A 10,612-nucleotide genomic window follows, 5' to 3' on the forward strand; every position below is an offset into this window, starting at 1 on the left:
CTTTTAATATTGTTCAGTTAATAATGTATCTGAACCTAAACTAAGTTGGGTCTCTTTCAAAATTCATGTCAACTTGAACCTCCATTCTTTATCTTTCTTTTTATTTCCATGTTCACGCCATCATCACAATTCATACATATATATATATATATATATAACATATGATGTGATGATTAATACATTATTGGTTATTTGAATCTTTAGAATATTGGCTGCAGAGAAAGAAACAAATAAACCTCTGTGCAGAAGAAGCATAATTATAATAAGAGCAATGATGGGAACAGTTGATACAAGTGATAGTGAGAAAGGGATTTGTGATGAACTAACCTACAACCCCATCAATGGAGATGTTAGATGCAGAAGCCAATAAGGAACTTGATGCTGGAGCTAAGGTTTTTCTCAAATCTAAAGGTAATCAATTAATTAATTTTAGAGGAACTTGATGAGTATGTTGATGACCATAGTACTGGCAAAATTGTCGTCGAATTGAATGGCAGGTTTAACAAGTGTGGCGTAATCAGTCTCCGATTCGATGTCGGTGTTAAAGAGATCGAAAGTTGAGCAGCTAGACTCCTCCCCTCAAGACAGGTCAACAATGTTTCCATAGTTTTTGTTTGCATATTGTGATATTGTGCAAGACTTATGAATGTGTGAACTAGATTAGTCAAAAGTCAAAACTTGGGTTGCTTAGGTAGTTAGTTTAAACTTTGTATCATTGAACCTGATGAGATACATTACTCCATTCTATTGAATATATATTGTTTGCATAACTTCTGAAATTGATCCCTCAATTTGTGCAGTTTGGATATATTGTGTTGACTACCTCTGCCGGCATCATGGATCACGAAGAGGCCAGGAGAAAGGATGCTGGTGGTAAAGTTCTTGGGTTTTTCTACTAGGCGAGTATTTTTGTTTTTGATAAATTGTTGCTCTAAATTTCAATTTTGAGATGAGGTTTACCAGTTGGAGTGGATGATATTCTTTTACTTTCATGGTGGTATGATAGCGAGAGGTGTTTTTCGTGTGCACTTTGTTTGCTTAATAGGACTTCTTTATCATTATTTTTCTTATACCAAAATATACTCCAGGATTGTTTTATGTTTTAAACTTTGAAGACTTGGATTACCAAAATGATTGACATGCTTCATATGATGTTTTCGTTTTTGTTTTCTTTATTCCCATTAGACATAAAAGGTTCACTATTTTATAGCAAATTGTGATAGCTAACTCTTCCAAGTCATAGGTGGTTTAGAAATACACACTTTTGTCCTTATTCTAAGAGAATTTTTATTGCTGTAATTTGATTTTGAACTTAAAACTATTATAGGATCTTCTTTCCGCCACTGATGCATATAGTTTTTGGCTCTCTGTATTAAAGAGTACGTCACAGGGGAAGTGGATTGCAACCCATTGCCAGGTAATTTATGAATGCAAATTTTTATTCAAGAGCTTTTAATGCTAATGTCGTAGCTTTTGGAAGGTATTTTGCCCAAACACCACCACTGAGTGAGCAATAGGCCTAGAAACTACATATACTTAATTATCTCTTGGTGGAATCATAGTTATCCTCTTTGATTCTTTGCTGAATTCTACTCCAACCAACCATTTATCGGTTGAACACTTGAACTAAATTATTTTGAATCAGTATAGTCACTTTTCATTTTTAATATATAGCTATTAAAATCGACAGCAATGTTGTCGCTTTTTTAAATTTAATATAGATAAAAATCGACGGTAATGTTGTCGCTTTTTTAAATTTAATATAGATAAAAATCGACAGCAATGTTGTCAATTTTAATAAATTAAATATCGACAAAATTGTCGTCGATTTTAAATAATATTATCGACAACCAAGGTGTCGCTTTTATTAAATATGTAGAAATCCTAAACATATATTATCGACACAGTAATCAACGATTTTATTGAAAGTTTATTAACAGTCCCAAAAGCCGTCGATTTTATTAGCTTTTTGAAAAATCGACACGCTTTAAAGCGACGGCTAACATCATCGATTTTACCGTCGATTTTTAATATTATCGACGACAAACCGTCGATTTTAACGATGTTTCTTGTAGTGTTATGCAATAATAGATGTTAAATAATCTTATACATAATAATAACTATGATAATGACTATAAATAAATGATTTATTTATTTTTTAAAAAAGACTTTATTAATTTATTAATACGTTACAATTAAGTTGCTATTGCAATTATGAGATATGCATTTATTGTCAATTCATTCAACTAATTGTCTTATAGTCGAATTCTACCTTGTGCATGCAGCAACCCATTGGCCAGCGGCAAACCCTTAAATGGAGCTCAGTACCGCAGCGGATTAGTCCTTAGCCTGCCGAATTGGGGGATACCGTGGGAAACCAAAAAAAAATGTCTCATTGTCAACTCTGGAGATCAATTTGTGGTCAACAATTACTTTATTATTTAATTAATTCTTTCTTTTATAGCTTAACCTCACATTAATTCATTATTAATATCGTGTGATAGGTTTTGAGTTATGGGAGATACGAAAAACTGATGCATAGATTATTACTTATTACTTAACAACCGTGAAATCAAGATTAACCTTGTGCTTATAAATGGTGTAAGACCCAGAACTTTTGAAAAGTCTTATTATGATCAAGTCTCAAATCATATAGTTATTTATAGCCTTAATTTCGGAAATCATTTTATTAAAGATGATTAAGGCAAGTTTTGATTTATTGGATTTGAGACAAGTTATAATTATTATCCAATTTTATAATTATTGGATTATTTTCTATATTTAGATTATAAATTTAGCAGTTATGAAATAATAGGAGTTTTACATGATTTGGATTAAATAATTAATATTTTAAATATTAGTACTGCTACTTTGAAAAATAAAGAGTTTAATTATATTATCTCAAATCATTTTGATTTGGGCATTTTACGGAAAATAATTTGTAAAATTGATGAGCAAATAGTATTTTCTACATACAATTAGTGTTGGATTTAATTTGGGTTTCAATTACTATATTTTTCCCAATTTCATTTGAAATTACTAAAATGCCCCTAATTTTAACTTTTGGAAATGAAACCCTAATCTCCCTAGCCCTTAGCAGCCACACCCCGACCCTCCTTCCTTCCCTCAGCGTAGCAACACACACAAACCCCTCCAACGGAAATAGAGCAGAGAGTGAGAGGCTGAGTCGCGGCTGATGAGGGGAGGCGGGAAGCCCATCGTGTCGCGTCGCCGCGCCGTCACCAGTCTTGCTCGCCCGGCCGCCGTGAAGCTCGTCCCTACCATGGTCTATCACCGCCTGTCACCGTCGCGAGCCTCCTTGTCATTGCCACCATGAAGCCACCGATCTAGCCTGAGTAAGAGAGAGATCGAGACGAGCTTTGAGCAAGGGAGAAGCTGCACTGTCAGTGTCGCGCAGAGAGGGACTCGCCGCCAGCTCCGTCGTCCTCACTGCTGTGCCACCATCGGGCCCGCAATCGTAGAGGAAGCACAGCGCCGCCGCGGGTCCATTTTCGCCGAACTCGAAGGAGGAGGAAGGCCGAGACTCGGCGACGCTGGGAGAGAAGGAGACGCGAGCTGGAGAAGCTGCGTCCAGTCGCCGTCAATGCGCCACTGACCGCCGCCGTTCCGCCGCGCCGAGGGTCCCTTTTCCACTAGATCTGCCGCCGTCAAGCATGAACGGAGGAGGAAATGGCGTCGCGAGTTGGGACTGATCCTTTTACGGCCGTTGGATTTGACCGGAGAGGGAAGTGGTGACGGTGGTGGATGTTGGTGCTAGGTTAGCACCGCCACTGTTGCTGGCCGTTCGAACTGCTCCGCGTCTCTGCCGCCGGAGAATGCAGCTCAGTCGCCGGAGAACTCTGCCGGTAAGGGTTTTAAATTGCAGTTTTGGTCATTTTGGATCTTGAGAAGGTTTTAATGTTGCACGGTTTTGTTATAGTTGATCCACCGAAGCTTCTGGCCGCTGCCAGAGTTGTTGTCGGGGCCGGTTTGAAATTGTAACTGCTTCGTGTTGAAATTCCGGTAAGGGATTATGTTTCGAAAGCCCTACGTTAGTGTCTCGTACGTGTATTAAAGCCTATACGTTATTAATGTTCCTAGAGTTTAGTAACTGAGGTTGCTTGTTGTAAATTAGAGCTGATTATGCTGCTGCGAAAATGTGTGGGGCTGTGCTTTGAAGCTGCCTTTGATTTCGAGTTGAGGCGAAAAGAACTTGATGAGGCGTTTGGGTTATGGAATTGCGTTTTGAGGTAGGGGCGCTTTCCGAAAACTATATTTTGTATATTGGAATTATTACATATGGGTACTGATGTGAGGATGTGTATTTGGTGATTGTATCAGTCCTATGTATTGTTTGGTTGTTTTGTATGATTATGGGTGTTGGTTTAACTCGACTGTTGTGTGGCTTTGTGAAACGAAATGCTTTTGAAATTGATTCTTTTAAAGCTTTGAGATCGAGTTGAATCCTTTGAAAATTGATTTGAGTTGAATGGATTTTCTTGAGAATGTGTAAAATAGAATACACTCTCGATTTCAGCCTGGCTGGCTTTAAATGATCTGGTTTTTGATAAATGATTGTTGCTGAACCGTTTCTTTAAAGCTTTAAAAATGAGTTTATTCGGCTGATGATGATTTGATGTTGAAACGGCTTTCTTGAAATATGGAATTGAGATGACTGTTGGATTTTGGCTTGCCTTGGACTGATTTTGAAATTTGGGCTGTTGAAAAGGATTGTGAAACGGTTTAGTTGGGACCCGAACCGGGTGGCAAAGTCCAAGTTTTAGGGGAGGTGCTGCCGAAATTTCTATAAAATCCGAGTCCTTATTGAAATGTTGTTTGGAGAATGATTAGTTAAAGACTTCTACTATTTTATTTGAATTATCAAGAAAATGATGATTCATGCTTTTGAAATGAGTTAGAAAAAGGGGAAATTGTAATTTAGTCTTGCTTCTTAAGAAAGGCATTGTATCTCTTTCAAGAGAAAGTTATTTAGATGAAACTTGTGTTTTAAAGCTGTTTAAACGTGAAAAGGGTTTATGCCTTTGAATTTGACTTGGGGGTTTCAATTAAAGAAGTTTCAATGACTTTGAAAGAACCTGAATGTCTATTGACAAGTTTTATTTTGAAATGTTTTGAGAAAGGTTTTAAGTACTCTTTGAATTCTGAATTTTTGCAAGACTAAAACAATCTTGAACAATTGAAATGCTTTAGAACTTATCATGGGGGTTGAAGTTGGTTTTTCCTAAGTAAAGGAAACGGCTTTGAAAGAAGTAAATGATTATGTGACTCGGTTTGGCTTAGATCCTATTTTATTACTCAAATCGGAAAGCCAATGTTTTAATGATTTTAAATGAATTTGGCGAAATGAGTTATGTTATTCTCCCCTAAAGACTTGGGACTCTGCCGAGAAACTTTTGTTATAAAATCCCATTGTTGGATGGGTGATTTTGAATATCTCAAAGAGGCTTTTAACTTGCCATGATTATGGAAGTTTTGGAAAGAGGATGCCGGGAGTGGCATTATTTTAAAAGGGGAATTTACCTTGAGTAAAAGTGGCTTATGAGCCTGAGATGATTTGAGAAATGAGATCTTTAAAGCCAAGGCTGAAAAGAGTTGAAACTTGATTTCAAAGTGAAATGAATTGAGAAAATGATTTATGGCTTAAATGCCGATTTCATAAATCTGATGATTTTGAATGGTGGAAGTGCTGTTTTATTATGAGCCGGAATGACTATGTATGATTATGAATATTGACTGATTCTGGATTGAACCGTGAGCCGGAATGGTTGTGTGTGATTATCAATATTGGCTGGTTCTGGACTGAACCGTAAGCCGGATGGCTAAGATGGATGTTGATCCATGGATGAAAATGAATGCATGTATATGCTGAATTATTGATAATTGTGATTTTTGCACTTCCACTATTGGAGATGAGGGTTTCCCTGGGTAGTAGCAATGGCTAGCCACCATGTGCTCCAGGTTGAGACTTGAAGCTCTGTTAACCCAATGTCGTAAGTGTGGCCGGGCACTGTGAAAGGTCCGGATGAGCTCGCCCCCATAAATATTCACCAGTGATGGTGATGGATAAATATTCACCAGTGATGGTGATGGATAAATATTCACCAGTGAGGGTGATGGATATGGATCATGATTATGATCAAGTTTATGATGAGTATAACTCGAGTTGGGGATGCACGACAGAGGGACAGTCCAATGGTTAGCTACCAGGACTTGTCGGGTTGGCTCTATAACCGACAGATGATATCATCAGCCACTAGGGACAGGCATGCATCATATGCATTTGTGTGACATTGGTTGGGTGTGCATATTATACTTGGTTTGCCTATGTGATTAATTGCTAACTGTTCTACTTGTAATAACTGTTTGTTTGTGCTTGAACTTCCTATCTGTGTTTGCATCTGGGACTCTGTTGGATTGTGGTGATTGGTTGTTGGTTGGATTGTTTGGGCCTAGGGCCGTGGTTGGAAAGGGATGAACTTATGGTTGATTTCGGTTTTGTGTTTCTGGTTTGGAATAAAATTATGAAAGGCTATTTTGGTTCCGCATAGATAAACCATTTTGAAAGGCTTTTGAGTTTTTGAGAATTGAACGGTTCTTCTTTCCGAAAAGATTTCCGACTTTACTTTCATTGTAAACCGTTGTTTTTGAAAAGAGGCATAAGACGGTTATGAATCACTGGTGCGGTTATCTTCACGTATCCTATTACAGTAATTCCCAAAAACCCTCTACTGAGAACCCTTTCGAGGATGATGTTCTCACCCCCCTACATTTTTTCCCCTTTCAGGATATGGGCGCAGAAGTTACGAAGAGTTTATTTATTTGTTGTTGAGATGCTCTGTATTGTTTTAGTTATGGTTTATTGTACCCTCGCCTTTATCTTAATATATTCTGTAAGAGGGATAGGGATTGTATTGGATTATGTTTGTAATATTATTTATATATATTTATGTATATTTATGGATGTATGTTATCGAACGAAAGTATTTTTGGGAGCGGTATTGCGGTTTAAAGTTTCAAACAGGCTCATATTTTAGTATTAAATAGTATAAGTGTTGTCGTAATATCCGAGCTATCAGAATTGCGCAGCCGGAAGCGTGAGCTTTGGTAGTTAGGGTGTTACAAATGGGCTTAATCTCGATAACGAAATTGAAAACGTAAGATGGTAATGAAATTATAGTTCCCACCATAAACTAAGTTAAAGTCCAACCTTATATAGGCCACATTTGAACTGGCAAAGAATTTTGACAAAAAAAATAAAATTCCCGTAATAAGTGATAAATCAATCTCAATAATCTATCCATTAAAATTAATTCAAATAATTCCACTTATGAAATAATAAAATGTCATCATATAAAACGTAAAAAAAACTTTTTCGTATGTTCTTCCTTCTTGATACCTAGAAAAAAAACAATGGGTCACTGCTTTCTATTTCCATTAAGATCATGAATCACACCATTCCAAAATAGATTTCCATTAGGCACATTATAATAATATAGAGAATATGACTGGTACAATGGTGTTCCATTATATGGATGACAAGGTGGAATGACAAATCCTAAAAATGTAAGATATACAGACAATCCATTCAAGTGCTAGTTTTAGAACTTCACAGGATCTATTGGATTAAGTTGACATGTTTTTCCAATGTCATGGCTATTTGGTTGCCTATTCTAAAAAAATGCACGCAACAAAATTTCAATATCTTTTTAGTAAAAAAAAAAAACACTACTATTATGTATAATCCATTCCCGACACGAACCTTATGCACATTATTTATATTAAAACACCTTCGCTTATACTTTTTGGACTTTAAACTTGTGTCATCAACTCTTGTATCCTACATACAAGCATCTCACATGACATGATTAAGTAAGTATAATTTTAACTAAATAAAAACAAAATATATGTCTAATGAAATCTAAAAATAAAATGTATATATAATAAAATGGCTACAAATTACTGTTTTTGAAATTTTTTTTTTACAAAAGTTATATACAAGACTTCAGGTTAGATAGGGAAGTAAAGATAGAAAAAAAGAAAATAAGAATGGAAAAATAGAAAGGCAAGTTTATATATTGAAGTTCACATTAACATACCTTGGGTAGCCTTAACTCCATTCTTACTCTGTTGTGTAGTTAATTTATTTGTTCCATTGTCACTAAAACATCTGTGATCTACACTCTGAACATTGCTCTCATTATTGCTTTGGTGATTTGTTTTTTCCTCATAATAACTCTACAATATAATAAAATACATTAGACAATATTTAAATAAATAAATAAGAAACCTTTAAAAATTTTGATAAAATAGAAAATTAAAATTACCTTTGCATCATTGAGTTCATCACTCGATTGGTGATTACCACTATGTAGGATGTTTCTATTATATAATTCTGAACACCTTCGAATCGTATGACCACGTGTACAATGAGAACACTTACGAGATTTTGCCCCCTATCTATTTTGACGAGGGGCTCCATTTGTCTTCACAACAGTTGGGTCACCGACCAAACACGTATTAAAAAGAACATCGGAGTCAGGATCGCGTCACTTTTTAAGCTTTTGGATTAGCCCAAAAATGTCATCTCTAATCTCCATGAAGTCATCTCGATTCTTTGATGCCGACTCACATAATGTGAAACACAGTGTTGCTAGAGCACCATATCTAATACTTGGAATATTTTCAGAGTCAATTTCTGCAGATGTAACTGAACATACATAATCCTTCTTAACAATTTTAGTCCACCCCGTGCAGACAAGAGTATCAGGAATGATATCGATGTGGTCATGTCTCATAATACAGAAAATATAACAACATGGAATGCCACGACTTTCAAACAAACGACAATGACAAGCAAATTTTTTAGTGGCTTTATCATATTGTACTTCACATTCCCTCCTGGGTTGCCTATATTTATTTATTCTCACCTTAACTTCATTGTTGCTTACTGAATGGGTTATAACATTTAACTTGCCAGCTTTTTCTATCTTACACCTTACCTCTTTAAACATACTTCTAGTGAAAATATCGGCTGCTTTCTTCTCAATGTCTTGAAGACACGTGGTCAACACAAGAGTTGTAAACAATGATTTAAAATCGGATAAGAGTTCATTTGTCCGATACTGCGTCAATGCTTATTAAATTGTGTATTAATTCCAAAAGGTAGCACGTTTTACTAATATAATTCGTTATCAAGGAGTGGATACCTTCGCATTGTGACGTAGTCCTGATTCCACCAAAAAACTTATCATTTAAATATGAAGAAGCCCACATTTTTTTGATCCTGTATGTCTTTTGCAACCATTCATTCTCAAAAAGCCCGCACTCAGATATCAAGTTATGTCATCTTCTCTCAAACTCTTCAGGAAAAAAATTTCCATACATTAGGTGCTTTAACCCATCTAAGAATTTTGAATTCTTTATAGCTTCACAGGCATTATGGTATAGATGCCATGCACAAAGTTGGTGTGCTGTATTTGGAAGAACTTCTTTTATTGCCTCCCTCATTGCAAGATCTCCATCTTTCACCATGACTATAGGTTGTTTATTACCCATTATCTCCATGAATGTAAAAACTGAGCTTAACTAATATTGCTCAAAATAGAATCCGAAAGTTTAACATGAGAATTCAAGGATTTAAATATGATTTTCAGACTCAGTAGATTTTTATGAGTCAGAAAATGTGTTTTCTGCGAAAAACCAAGAAAAACCACGAACCAGCAGTTGAACCGGTCGAACCGGTTCAAGTTTGCCCGGTACTGCGCGAGAAAAAGTGAAAACAGTCAAAAACCTTAGAAAAATACTAGAAATAGAAAACCGGGCATTAATTTTAAAGGTTTGCCCCAAAGTTGGGTCGAACGGGGTAAAAACGCTAACGAGTTGGACCGGACCCAAGTTGGGCCCAAGCCCAACATATATAAGGGTTCATTTAATGAACCCATTTCAGCAACAACACTCAAAACACAACACCACCAGCTGAAAGAGAAAGGGGAGAAGAGAAGAGAAAACACTATTCACCATCATCTTCCCAAGCCCATATCTTGAGCTACAGAGTTCCGATCGCCGCACCGTTTGCTACTACACGTTCTTTGCGAAGAGCTCTACAAAATCAACCCAAGAAACTGGTAAGGAAACCACGAATCCTTCTCAGTTCTTCTCTCCAAAATTTTGAATCCTAGAGATTAAGTGGAATTTTGTAATTATTGGGTGTTTAGGTACACTCTAACCTTTGATTAGCTTTGGTTTTGGCTGTCAAAACTATTGGGCAAGGTAAGAGATCTTGAAACTCTTGTGAAATTTTAATTATGTTGAGCCCTACGTTGAATTATTGTAAATTATGTGTTATAGCTTGAAGTTGTGATCATTGGAGATTGTTGGAGCTTGTTGGTGCTTATTGGAGTGGAATTGGAGGCTTGCTTGTGATTGAAAGCATAGATTGTGCTCAATTTTGGGTTTTTGGCATATTGGGGATCGGCCAAGGTATGGTTTCGGTTTTCTTTATGTAGTATATAATATTCATGGACACTTAGGCTAGTGACCCATATGATAGGTTTAAATTTAAATGGTTGTTGAGTTGTTGAATGATGATGTA

At 36.2% G+C, this 10,612-nt stretch overlaps 1 long non-coding RNA gene across 2 annotated transcripts; it reads left to right on the plus strand.

Annotated features, from left to right (window-relative positions):
• Positions 1-204: 204 nt before the first annotated feature.
• On the plus strand, positions 205-6,158 carry LOC112771876 (uncharacterized). Of its 2 annotated transcripts, XR_011876228.1 has the most exons (5): positions 205-411; positions 498-588; positions 801-899; positions 1,328-1,417; positions 2,286-6,158. It is a non-coding gene; the product is annotated as an uncharacterized lncRNA (long non-coding RNA). The 2 variants fall into 2 exon arrangements; XR_011876227.1 differs by lacking the exons at positions 1,328-1,417; positions 2,286-6,158 and having other exon boundaries at positions 274-411; positions 801-930.
• The last annotated feature ends 4,454 nt before the right edge of the window (positions 6,159-10,612 follow it).

This window comes from Arachis hypogaea, chromosome 18, assembly GCF_003086295.3.
Source record: "Arachis hypogaea cultivar Tifrunner chromosome 18, arahy.Tifrunner.gnm2.J5K5, whole genome shotgun sequence".
Taxonomy (NCBI): domain Eukaryota; kingdom Viridiplantae; phylum Streptophyta; class Magnoliopsida; order Fabales; family Fabaceae; genus Arachis; species Arachis hypogaea.